The sequence below is a fragment of the Motacilla alba genome, chromosome 8 (genome assembly GCF_015832195.1).
Source record: "Motacilla alba alba isolate MOTALB_02 chromosome 8, Motacilla_alba_V1.0_pri, whole genome shotgun sequence".
Classification (NCBI taxonomy): Eukaryota; Metazoa; Chordata; class Aves; order Passeriformes; family Motacillidae; genus Motacilla; species Motacilla alba.
Genome location: NC_052023.1, coordinates 29,841,367 through 29,855,031, shown reverse-complemented (window position 1 = coordinate 29,855,031; position 13,665 = coordinate 29,841,367).

The window sequence follows — 13,665 nt, the reverse complement described above, 5'->3', positions numbered from 1 at the left end:
TGGTTCAGTTCGGTGGAAAGCTGGAGTAAACAGGAAGGGGTTCTTCGCCTCCTTCCCAACACCACTGCCCCCTCAGGGGCCCGGGAACAGGCTGTGAGGGCAAAACGGGCTGGAGTGACCCCACAAGATACTCTTGATTGGGGGAAAATTGTCAGGAGTTTCAGTCAGACATTCCCAGCAAAAAACATCGTGTTTCAGCAAAATCGTGACACTCTCCGCTTGGGATTTTTTTTTCCATCTGGCTAGCAGGGAAATTGGGGAAAAGCAGTCTGGGTGGGTGCTTGAGGTTCTGGTTGGAGCCGAACTGGAGCAGCAGCACGTGGCTGTGCCAGGGCGCTCGGGACAACATCCCCGAAGGAAAACAAGCCCCGCTCTCTGTGTACTTTAGAAGGTGCAGATATTTCCAGGGGGAAGGGAATTCCTCTTTCCTGCCTGTCTGAACCCTCCGAGCTGCAGGCACAGACGCTGTGTGTCCCTGTCCCCCGGGGTGCTCGATTTCCCCCGGGTGCTCAAGCCACGGGGATGCCAAGGAACGACCCCACTGATTTATAGGGTGGCTGTCTCTGCGTGAGGGGTGAGAGTGAAACTTTTCCAACCTCTTTCTTGCAGCAGCCAAAACCTGACCGCACTAAGCCGTGCTGGCGGGGTGACCCGGGTGGCAGCGGGTGTTTGTCCCCGGCGTGGCTCAAGGGGACAGCGCGGGGACAAACACGCGCGGCCACCTGGGCAGTGCCACCCTGGCGGGGCAGGGCGCTGCGGCGGAGGTGATTAATTAGCGGCGTGGCGGCGGGGAACATGTGTCGGCCCCCACATCTGCCCCTCGCCAGCGAGGTGTCACCGCGTTGTCACCGCTTTGCCGCTCGCCTCCTTCCCCGACGTGATCGGCTGCGACATCCGCGCCAGCTGCTCCGAGCGGGCAAACGCCGGCCGCTCCCTGCTCGCCAGCCCGGCCACGGGCAGCTCCTGCCAAGGCGCTCCGTGGGTGCCCGGGGCTGTGTCCCCATGGTCACCTGCGTGTCCCTCCCGGCCGGTCCCCGATGCTGAGGCAGGAGGTGAGCAGCAGCCGTTCCACATCCATAAACCTTTGGATGTCAGGAGGCTGGTGGCACACGGGTTTCTCGTGCTGCATTAGTAATTAATACAATCATTAACAGCGTGCTGGGGGTGATTGGCTCAGCAAATCCGCTTGCAGCTGCTCTTAGTTGAGGTGGGACGGTGACAAGCTTTTGGAGCCTCTGAACCAGTGCTCGGCAGGCAGAGAGACACACACACAACTGGCACACACCACGCTGCCCTGGTAGCTGGCACAAACACAGATGGGCTTTTTATCTTTTAAGGAATTCTTAAAGAGCTCGTGTGCCTTCGTTGAGTGAGCTCCTTTTTGGGATGCTCTGGGATCTCGCTGTTCCTGGGTGCACTGTCTAAAGTCCCATCCTTTCCCCTGGCAGACCCAGCGCCGGAAAACCCCTGCTCAGCATCATTCCTGATTTCCCAACGCAGGCCCCAGGAAGTGCTTCCCACAAACGAGGCAGCCTGGCTCAGCCTTCCTCCTGCAGCAGCCTCGTCACACCCCTTTCCTTCGCCTGCCTATTTCCACAAAACTTGTAGGAACTTAATTATCTCTGAGACTTCTCCCCCTGTCAAACCAGGCTGCAACCGGCCAGCAGCCTTCAAGAGACGATAACAGGGACGGACAGGCGGCGAGCACGGCAGCGCCGCTTCCTCTGCGAGCAAGGTCAAAACCATCCCTCCCCTCCTCCCTCCCGCCGCAGCCGGGGCCGAACCCAGGCGTGAGGGCAGCGCCATCCCCGCCTCGCCGCTCCCGCAGCCACAAGTGGGAATTGGGAGGACGAGGAGGAGAGAGATGCTGCTGCCGGCCGTCAAGCAGCGGGCCGGTAATAACCTCATGATGAGGCTGGAGATGCCGGGCAGGGGGGGCAGGTGCCGTCCTTCTGCTGCCCACGCTCGACCGGCAGCTTGCGGAGCCGCGGAGTTGTCAGGCTGTCTCCCGCCTCTCACCTTGCTGCTCATTAGCTCCCCGCCGAGCTGCCGTGCGGGCAGATGGGGCAGGGCCCCACCGCCGTGCCGGCCCTGCTGCGGGCACCGCTGCCCGCACAGATCCCAAACACATCCCCTCGTGTGCCCCGCAGGGAAGGAAGGGATGCTCGCCCCAGGGCGGGGTGCACAGATCCCCGCACAGATCCCAAACACATCCCCTCGTGTGCCCCGCAGGGAAGGAAGGGATGCTCGCCCCAGGGCGGGGTGCACAGATCCCTGCACAGATCCCAAACACATCCCCTCGTGTGCCCCGCTGGGAAGGAAGGGATGCTCGCCCCAGGGCGGGGTGCACAGATCCCTGCACAGATCCCAAACACATCCCCTCGTGTGCCCCGCAGGGAAGGAAGGGATGCTCGCCCCAGGGCCGATCCGCGGAGTGTTCCCAGGGCGAGGATGGGTAGCTGTGCTCACAGCTGCCTGCCCGAGGCGACCCCTCTGTATCACGGTGGGTGATGTGTCAGGACAGTGAGCTGGAAGGAGGAGAGCTCTGGTGGCTCTGGGCAATGTCACAGCCTCGGTGGTCCTGGCAGGGCCATGTCCTCCTAGGACGAGGGGACAGCCTGGTGCTGTGCTCGGGGAGTCCAGGGGGCTGGGTCTAACGAGTCACCCTGGGGACCAAGGGTGGTCTTGGGCAGTCCCAGGATGCATTCCCTGCCAAAGCAAGACACACATCTTCCAGCAAGAGCAGCCAGAGGTCTGGGATGCTGCCTGGGCAGCCTCCAAAGCAGGAGAGGGACCATAAGTCACCAGCAAGGACCAAGACAGAAAGGACAAGAACAAGCAGAAGGAAAGGGATGGGACTGGTTGGTCAATTCCTTCTAGATCCCATCTCCAGGAAAGGGGCTCCTACACACTTCTCCCATATCCCACACCTCAGCTGTGTTTCCAGGGCAAGAGATAGATCTGGAAATACAGTCCTGTGCTTTTCACAAGAACAAACCAAAGTACAAGCCCCTGCATTTGTCCAGAATAAACAACACTTCCAGGATGGACAGATATTCCCAGCTAGAGCTAAGTTATCCAAACAGTATGGCAAGAGTTGAGCCCACTATGGAGAGCAAGGGCTCCCTGCCATTTTTTGCCTAAGGATCAAATTGCTTAAGCATCTCCAGGAAGCCAGATCCAGCAGGAGCATCACCAGGTGTGGGACAGTCACTGTTGGAGGCCACAGTCTCCCAGCACCACAAGGGGACCCACACTGCAGCTGTTCTGCCAAGGGGACCGTGCAAGACCCCCAGAAACGCCATGGGAATGGGAACCTGGAGATTGCATGGGAGCCCTGCCCAGCCAGAGCACCCCGTGGTGCTTTCTCACCACGTTTGAGGGCTGTCTCTGGTGATCTGAAGGAAGGGCACTGTGCAGCCCTGGCAGGAGGGAACTGCAGCAGGGCAGTGGTGGTGCCATGTCAGTGTGGGAGGAGATGACCCCGTGTATTTCTCTTATTCAAGAGCCTGAGCAATTTTGTCACGATCAGGATATTCAGCCACCCATCTCTGATCGTGGCTACCCAGCAACACCTGGATCAGAAACACCACAGCACCGAACTAAGGGAGAGTGGGGAGGGGACTCCACACCCGTGCACTCTGCCAGCCTTTGCACCTTCTGCCGCGCCCAGCTTTTGCTGCCAGTCCTCACCAGAAATGTCGAGCTGTCTTTCCAACCGCAATGGTTTTCCCTCTCCCTGGGGGAGTTTGTGTGCTGCTCCCACTGCAGTGGCCCACACAGCCCAGAGCAGCTTCTCTGAGCTCCTGGCCATGCTGGGGGGTGGCCTTGCTCCTGCTGCAACCATGGTGATGGTCACACCACCGAGAGCCACGGCCCCAAACTGGCCTCCTCAAGCTAATATTTGCCTAAAGCAGCAATCAAGATCGCCATGGATGAGCCCTCTCAGTTGTCCTAAAACAAGCCAGAACACCTCTTCACCGAAACTGCAGAGGTCCCAATGGCAGCCATCTGCCAAGCTGTGGATGTTCATGTCAGGGGAGAACCTGGCCGTGGAAATGGGATTTTTTTTTTGTGATGTTATCCTGCGCTTGAATAAAGCCTATTTTGAGGAACAGCACAAATGCCCCCTCAGTGCCCTCCAATTCCCCCAGATTCAGGCCAAGAAGCTGGCTCAGCCCTGCCAGCCCCTTCCCTCCCACAGGCTGCCACCAGCAGAGCTGAGAAAACACCTCTGCCCCAGAGCCCCCGCGTTCACTGGGGTGCTCAACCCCACAGAGCAGGCAGGGAATGGGAGGCTCCTGGCAGTCTGAGGGTCACAGCCTCGAACAAGCAGCACCAACTGGGGCAGAATGAGGCCTTTTTTCCTCCTTTTGTCCAGGCAGGCTGCAGTGGCAGGGAAGGAGCTTTAAAGGCACGCGGTACCTGTGCAGAGCGGGGGGGTGGGGGAGCGTACAGAGCTATTAATTAAAATTGCTCAGTCAGATGCTATAGAGAGATTAGTTGTCACATTGTGTTAATGGCAAGCTTGGCAACGCCGCGAGAAGGGGCAGGACTGCCCGCCGTCCCCTCAGCTGTTCAAGTGCCACGTTTATACCCAGCCAGAATGACTAATTGGCAGGTTTTGTCGAACAGAAGCCCCCTTGTTATTGGGAAGAGATCAGTGCCTTAATGAAGGAGAGGAGGACGTGTGGGTACGGAGAAGCTGCAGCCACCTCTGCGGCAGAGGTCACCGGGGAGGCAGAGCTGCTGTCCTGTCCTTGTGGCACGGGGAGGCTGGAAAAGCCCAGAGCCAGGGAATGGCACAACACTGGCTTCTTCACCACCAAACCCACAATCAGCCACAGAGCTGAGTGCCTAGGAAGAGATGGAAATATCTTCCTGGGCCCTCCCAGCTGATTGTAGGGCAGGACTCCCCAGCTCTGCGCTTCATCCTCCTTCTCAGGTGTCAGATTCACTCTTGTTTGTGTTCCTTGCCTCCTCTTTCTTGCTACAGGCAGAAAGGGAGCACAGAAAAAGGCTGGGGTAAGCTCCCAAATGGCAGTTCCAGGAGAGCATCACTGCCTTGGCTACTGGAGGATTCTCAGTGCAGGCTGGGCAAGCACAGAGCCCAGCCAGCCTTGACTGAGAGCATGGGGTAGGAGGCCACTGCTCCCTATCCTAGCTGTGACTTCTCTCCTTCTTTCACACCGAGGTGGCCTCCCAAATTTCTACGCCCAAATTAACTCCTTTTGATGTGGAAAGAGCTCCTGATCTGGGCCCTCTGTCCCCACCAGCTGGGACAGAGATGTGCTGAGCTCCGTGCCTGGGCACAGTCTGTGGAAAAGCTTTTGGTGAACACAGATATTAGTGACACAGAAAAGCACAGAGCAGTTTGGTATTAGCCCCGCAACCTTTGAAAGGATTGGTGGCAATGGGCAATGTTTCTGTCCTCTGATGGACAACCATACCCTGAAGGAGGAAGAATCAGGGAAAAATGCTCTTCTCCCCATTTTACAGAAGGGAATTCAGATATGGAGTCACAAAGCTCTACAGGTCCAGCACACCCAGAGCCTGCATGATTTATGCCCTTGAATCTTGTCCTGGTTGGTCTGACAAGGTGCCCCTTGGAAAAGGGGTACAGCATGGCTGTGCCACCCACCCCAGGGACTGACCTAGATATCCCCTTCCAGGTGTTTTCCCGATGTTTTCAAACTGATCAGCCTGTTTAGCCTAACCAACACAGATCTCACTGGCCTGATTCTGCCTGGAATAACAGGTTCTTCCCCACCACAAATTCACCTTTGTTGTGTGGATTCTGCCCGTGCTGGAGGGCAACAGGGAGCACACGGGGATGCTGATGTAGAGCATCCCGCGGGCACTAGTTTGAGAAACTAGTTGATACCCATTGAAAATGAGCCTTGTATGAGGAGTATCAGCAAGTTTCCAAGCTGCCCTGCTGCCCCAAGGTGTAACCCTCTGATTGCCAGGGAGCAGACAGGTGAACCCCCAGTGCTGCTGAACAATGCCAAGCACATGCAGTGGGTGTGCAGGGGGAAACTGACTTCCTTCCCAAGGAGGGGTGGAGGGGCTGTCGTCCCTCTTCCACCTCCAGGTAGCCCCGGACCAACAGCAACTTGCCCCAAGAGACTTGGGGGTGCCAAGAGCTCAGCAGGAACCTCGGGTGGGAAGCAGTTTTTACTTGGATTGAACTGTGTAGCTCTGGGGCGGGATGGAAAGCTGTTCAGGCATGCTGTGTGCACAGCAAAGCTGGAATTTCTTCATAGCAGCTAGTCTAAAGCCAAGCTGGACTTGAATTGAACTTAAAGCCATGGCCAGTGGAGTCATTTCAGCCCAAATCCAAGCTCTGTGCTTCCGTACCTGTTTGTGGCTGCCCAGCTGGGCTCTCCTAAGTCAGCTCAATCACATCCCCCTCCAGCCATCAGGCGCCTCAGCTGTTTCACAGCCACCACGGCAACCCGGCCATGTCACCAGCCCCCAGGCTGTCTGTGGATGGAGGTGAGGCAGACAGGCCACCAGCAGCACCGTTTGCTCCCCGAGGGCAGGTTTGGGCTGGGGTGATGGGACAGCTGGACATGCAGAAATTCCCACAGTGCTGGTGTCGTTCACAGCTTCCAACAGCCTGGCTTTAAGCAGATTTTTGGGAGGTCACAGAATAATACCTTTAAGCAGTCCTGCAAGTCTCCCCCTTGGCCCCAGGGTGATGCTGGAGATGACCAATCAAGCTGGTGTGTCATTCCTTAGCACTGCTCCGGGACAGTCCAGAACAGAATGCCAACCTTCTCCATGTACCTCCTCCTACTGATGGTTTCCTGTTGCTTTACTTTTTTTTCCAACTTAACCATTTCACAAGTCCTTACCAAGCAAATTTCTGTAAGCTCCTCATTGCCCATTAGGAGGGACAGGACAGGGTTGTGTCCTGAAGGCTTTGCCTCCTTTGCAACCCAGACTTCTGCAAACTTTATATTTTTTTGTGCTTAATTCTTTGTTCCCAAGATGTGACGCTGACCAAACTAGATCCAGGCAAGAAAGGCATTGCATTGCACTGAAAAAAAGCCCAAAACCAACACGAACAGTGCTGGACCCAAACTTTTCCTTTGTTCTCTGCTTTTGGCCACTCTAAGCCACTCACTGCCATCCCCCATGCAGCACCTCTCACAGAAGACACTTTGTTAGTGTGTTTGAGGCCAAGTTCTAATCACTGAATGTAATAGGGCAAGATGAGTGATAGATTGACACAATTAATTTCCATGTTCTCACTAGTAACATTGATTTAAGGGCACTCAGTCTTTACAAGTCACTGAATGCAAGGGAAAACTTGGCTCTGATCTGTTCAGTAAAGGTCAAAAGGGTTCTCACATCTTGGTATGGGAGCTCAGCTCCTCAAATGCCCTTCAGGGCTTTGACGTCTGCCCCTGCTGTGAAGCCAGGAATTGCCTTTGGCTGCATTGCCTGAGAAGGGCCCTTAAGAAGGTTGTGTGGACACATCTGTAGTACTCCTTTGACACTCAAGGCTTCCCTCAGCCTGTCCATCCACAGAGCAGAAGCAGGGGTTGAGTTCCCCTGGCTGTTGATCTTCTGAAGACTGGCTCCAGTGCCCAATCCTTTTCCATCTTTCCTAGCCAGGAGCTGATGTTGGCCAGCCCCGTGATTGGTTCCTGCTGTGATGGCTCTTGCAGCCCTCACTAGCAGAATGTCCACCTGCCCTTCCCTTCCTAACCCAGCTGGAAGGACACAAGTCCCGTGAGAGCAGTCATGAACAACCAGTCCATGTGGCTGAGAGAAGAGGTTCCATTGGGACTTAACACTGCTGAGGGACACTCAGAAATGAACCAGTCAGGAGTCTGTTCTAGCCCTGCTTGTGGCTCCCCTGGTTGTGTCCTGGTCCATGGTCAGGGTGGGATCTGGCCTGATTTCTCTCCTTGCAGAGAACTCCACGGCACAGTGAGCGGTGCTGTTAAAGCAGCCTATGAAGCCTGGTTTCATGGCCCATTTTGGGGGAAACCAGAGTTCTTTAGCAGATTGTAACAAATGGAGAAGGAGATTATTTTCAAACCCAGCCTGGATCCTTCCTCGGAGCATCCAACACAAGATTGTGTCTAGTAGATATTTTTGCCCCCGACGAAGGAGAGGAATGATGAGGAGGACTCAATTTTATTGGAAGGTTAATTAATTCCTTTATTATACTATATTATTCTATACTATATTACACTATATTACATTTCTATACTATATTACACTATATTACATTACATCCAAAATGAATCTGCCAAGCACTCAACTGCACTCCACTGCACTCATCTCGTGAGTGTCAGCGACAGTCCTGACACACACACACACAGACACACGCCTGGTTTTGATAGGCCAAGGAAACAAAACACCATCACTTTGGGTAAACAACCTTGGGAAGATTGCCTTGCTTTTCTCTGTGAGGAGAAATGGGGCGACAATCCTGGGCTTACCAAACCTGCTGGCCAAAGACGCTCCCTGCCTCCAATTCCCCCATCCCCAGGCTGCCCCATGCTCTGCTCTGCACCCCTCCTCCACGCCCGGCCGTGGAACAAAGCCTGTCCTAAGAGAGCCACCCCGCGAGCAGGTGAGCGCGGCTCAAAGCAGCCGTGCTATGCGCGGCATCCCCGCGGCGCAGCCAGCCCGGGAGATTCACCTGTGCGGCCCAGACAGTGAAGAATTGTTTGGAGCAAAACACTGTGCAATCAAGTGGAGATAGCAGAGGCAATGGGGTCAGGCAGGCTGCCTGGGGCATCTTTCATCTCCAGCTTCGGGAGGTGGGGTGTAAAGTGCGTGCTGGCTGGGCCCAAGGTGGGCTCAAAGGCAGCCTTGTTCTGCCAGCTATCTGCCATCTCTCTGATGTCACACGTTTCATTCGGGCAGCTCACTTCAAAGGCCCCCTTCTCGTGCTCCCTCCCTCCCTTTCTCCCTTCTGGTTTGGATTTTGCTATTGGAGGGATAATAGCCCAGCTTTCCAAAAACACACATTGCTGTACAATTTAAAAAAAAAATAAAAATCAAAGAGTCTTAAAGAGCAGCTGCTCAAGTTAACCCAGTTCAAGCAGGGCATGGCTGGGACAGTCACCAGGAAGCCAAGGTCTCTCATTCTCCTTCCCAGTAGCGAATCTAAACTCATCCTGGCTCTTCAGCACCCCAAATCCTCCTCCACTGACAAGAGGCTCCTCTTCATATCCTCATCCACCACACATTTGGTGCAGGTCCCTTTGTGTCCTGACTCCTGACAGCCCCTATCAGAGGTCCAGTTTTGGCTTGAGTTTCTAACAACCCCTGCTTGAGCCACATCAAACAGCACCTCAGCAGAGCTGTGGCATCAGGACACGCAGCATCCAGCTCCACAGCCCTTGCTGGGTGCCTTGAGGCACGTCCTGCAGGCGGGAGGCCAAAATTCCAGCCAGAATAGCAGCCACGATGCGTTGGCCATGCCAAGACAAGACATCTTGCTCAGCTGCAGCCTCTTGTTGAACAACTGTCTCTCTGCCAAGCTACACAAACTTGTCCAACGCTGCACAAGAGAAAGATGGCATTTCAAAGGGCTAATAAGGCTCTGGGTGCAAACTGCCTACTGGGAAAATGTGCATCCCAGTAAGTAAAGCCTAAAGAGCAGAACACATCCAGACACAGTCAAAGTAAGTACTAAGTGACTTTTGGTTTTTGAGTTTAGAGAGTTTAGCAAGGGCAATTTCAAGCTTTTTTCCCCCACAACTGGAAGCTATACAGTATAGCCAGTCTCTTCCTGCACACACCACTCTTCCAGAAGCTGGGGATTTAGAAGGTGGGAGAAAAAAGCTGTGGGAGGAAAGGAGTGGAGGGTGTGCTGGTACCCAGCAGAGGCCCAAAGATCCTGGACAGAAGCTGTTTGAGCTGTACCACATCAACACGCTCCTTCACATGGCAGCCACTTCACCACATGGACATCCGGCAGCTGTTCCTTGGCTCACCTCCTCACTGAGGCCATGTCAATTTTGATGACAGCAGTGGGAAAAGGTGCATCAACATTCAAATAAAAAGATGAGAAATTCAGTAGAGGGAAGAAGAAAATCACCTCAGCTGCAGACCCATCAGCCTGCTGACCTGTACAAGGGTGCCTGGGCCTCAGGCCATAACTATTCTTGATGAAGCCAAGCCTGCCTGAAGTGCAGCTGGCAGCTTGTCTCAGGGGTGCTCTGAGCCTCAGCTACCAGGCTGCAGCCCCTGAGGGTCCTCCAAATCTCCTGAGTTCTGCTCACACCCCAGCACCCCGCCCTGGACAGGCAGGAGCTGAGATGTGCTGCTGCTCCTCTGCCTGGAGCCCGCTGGGGCACCTCCAGCCCCACCCTGAGCATGTCCTCGCCCCACAAGGAGAGGGGATGCAGTTTGCATCCAGGAAGCCCCCACAAGGAGAGGGGATGCAGTTTGCATCCAGGAAGCTGTTCTGAGGCCTTGGGGAACGTCATGGCAGAAATCCCTTGAGGCCATTCCTTAATGCTGACAGCTGGGAGAGGGGCAGAGGTACGCTGAATGCTGGTAGTGTAAGCAACAGCCTTTGCTCCCCAACCCAAGCATCCACAGGAGGATTTAAAGGACTCACAGAACTTACTGGCAGGTATTAAAAGTTCACTGGGGCTGTAATAGCAATCTGTCAGCCTGCTGCTAATCCGTCTTGACAGAAACTTTATAAGAAGCTGAAGCGTGTTAAATAGTCCTGGAGTTTAAGCAGAGCAAGCACAAGGAGGGTGGTTTAAAGCAAAGGGTGTTTCCATGGACCTCTGACCAAAAGCCATGGACCAGCTCAGGATTTGACTCTTTAAATGTCTTTTCTGGAGGAGAAAAAGGAGAGACATTTTTAGAAAATGCCCAGACGGCAGCACCCTGAGCAGCTGAGGTGCTGTCCCACGGGCAGCTGGGGCACAGGCACAATAGCGGCTCTGTGCGCCCGGGGGCCAGGGACAGCACACGGAGGGGTGCTCAGGGCCACCATCTGATGCACCTGCACTCACCTCCAAGTCAAGAATGCAAGTAATTCCCATCTGCAAATCCTGGGAAACCCATTAGAGTGAAACTGGATCCGCTCGGCCCACGAGGGAAGTTTGCTCGTGCATTGCCGTGGTTTCGGGGACGGTTGTGTCACCTGGGTGTGACAGAGCCCTCAGCCTGGGCTGGGCCATACAGGTGGCCTGTGGAGAGCTGTGTTTTGTGTCCTCCAGCATGTTAACAGACAGGACAACCAGGTGCAGCTGATGCCTCAAGTTTTATATTTTGCATTTTTTAGGTTCTGTATTGTATTAGTGTGTGACTTTGAACTTCATATCAAGTGTTGGCAGGTTCTCCTCACAGCTCGGTCACACAGAACAATCCTTTTCCAGCCCCAGAACCAAGGGCACCACTGCAGCTCCAGGCCCAAAAACTGCAAACAGCAGGGAGTGGAGGAGAGCAGACTGGGAGGATGGGACTGCATCACCTGGAGCTGGAACTGGACAATGAACCCCAATGTGAAAATGGACCAAAACTCATAAAAGTGTGAAAACTCATGACCCAGGGTCCATCTTGGGTGGAGCCACAGCTGGGCTCTTGCACTGCCCAAGGTGTATCCTGTGAAGGCCTCTTAATAAATCCCTACTTGATTCCTTTAATAAATCCCTACTTTATTCTTTTACTCAGAGGGTGTCTCCTAGGACAGCCAGCCTGCTGCAGGGATGTCACACCAGTCATCCACCAGTGCAAACCACACCGAAAGCACAGCTCAGAATAATAGGAGTGCACTGAAGGACAGCTTCCCACGGCTCTCCAGCAGAAAGGTGAGGCTGCCAGGTGCACTGTAGGTTTTATTAGGGACCAGCAGCTGAGATGCCACCTCCAGTGGGTTCCTGCACCAGCAGGACTGCAGACATTGCTGGGGCAGGTTGGTGTGGGTTGGCACTGGTCTCAATATTCCCTGCAGTAGGTTTGCTCTGTAGCAGATGGCAAAGTTTCATCACCATCTCTGTCTTTCACTGCTCTGTTTCCCATGGACCTCCAAAGATGTTTTTGCCTTTTAGCTGAGAGTCCTGCTCCCTCTCTGAGGCATCCCACACTCCAGCAGGAACAATTACTAGGGTGACTCAAGACTTGCTCACAGGAAGAGTTTTGCGCGCTGTTAAACTCTCAGTGAGAGCCTCCAGAGGTTTTCTTTCAGCCTCACATTCACTATAGCTTGTTGCTGAAAGAGGGATGGAGAGCAAGACTTTTAGCTAGAAAGAAAACTAAAGGATTTTTAGCACCCTGCCAAGACACAGACACCTGGATGAGAGGAAAATAAGTCCAATAAATAACAGCAAATCCAGTGTGGAGCCAGTAGAGAAGGGTGACCAGTAGCAGTAACACATCTCCACGTTCTAGCACACCACGTGTACTTGTGGGTCTCAAATCAGGTGAGCAAAACTCCTGGGGTGCCTCCAGCAGAGAAACCTGTTGGCCAGAAGGACTTAGTAGCAGCTCAGCTACTGGGAAGCCTGGTCTGCTGTGGCTTTGTGAATTCCTCTGGTGGGCAGCCACGACCCCTTCCTCACACCTCACCTGCAGGTGTGACATCGTAGCAGTGCTTGCCAACATAATTCTGGCAGTCCAGCAAGGGATGTGCTCCCACTGAAAACTCACCATGGAGCAGGAGGGATCTAGAGGACGGATTCATAAATCTCTTCAGCATCCCTTTATGCAAGACCCAGAGAAACTTAACTCCCAAATTATTTTGGCAAGGAGCTGACAGTTGCTTAAGCCTTGCCCTAACAGAAAAGCAAGGGGGAAACATTTGCTGGGAAAGAAAAAAGAAACACCACTTGCCTCACTGGGAATGCAAAGTGGGACCTGTAAATAGTAGCTAAAAAGGGAATACGTGTACTTGGGTGAAAGTTTGAGTAGGCTCATGACAGATGCCAGCAGCGAGATGCAGACCAGGTAATCCGCCTTAAAGCCCTGAATGCTCAGGTGCTTCTTGTGGAAGTTTCTATTTTCTTCTATTCCATTCTTCTATTATTTTATTCTATTCTTTTATTCTATTCTATTTTCTTTCTAAGGTGCTTCTTACTAAGGAAGCACCTCGAAACAATCGCAGAGGAATACACAAGTCTGTGTCTTTTTCTTTTTCTTCTTTTTTTTTCCCAAGCCCCGCTTCCCCTCAGCACGTTGTCATCGTCTTCCCCAGGAGCAGAGTTGCTCCCAAGAAACCAGATCCCCCCAGGCACAAAGCACCTTCTGTGCTCGCCGCGATGCTATCGGGAGGGGCTGGCCCGGTGCACGCGGTCAGGCAGCACCTAAGCTCGGGTGGCCCGGGGTTTTGGGATGAAACAAGACTCCTCCTCCTCCCCCAGCACGCCACAGCTTTGAGGCCATCGTGGGGAGGACTGAAAATGCAGCATCTCCTTTGCTTATTCATATTTCAGGGGGAAGCTCCGGCCCTGGCTGACACAACTCTCCACCAGGTGCTTCTGTCAATCCCTTCAGCGCTGCCACAAACATTTGTGAGCTCCTCACGAGCTCCTGGCTGGAGGTGAGCTGGTCATATCAACAGCAGATTTTTGTTTCGAGGCAAGGAAAAAGTAAGCAAGACAAGGAAACAGCTGTTAAACTGCAGGAATAATCAATTAGGAGGCAATTTCATCATTTTGAATAAGCTTGCTCATA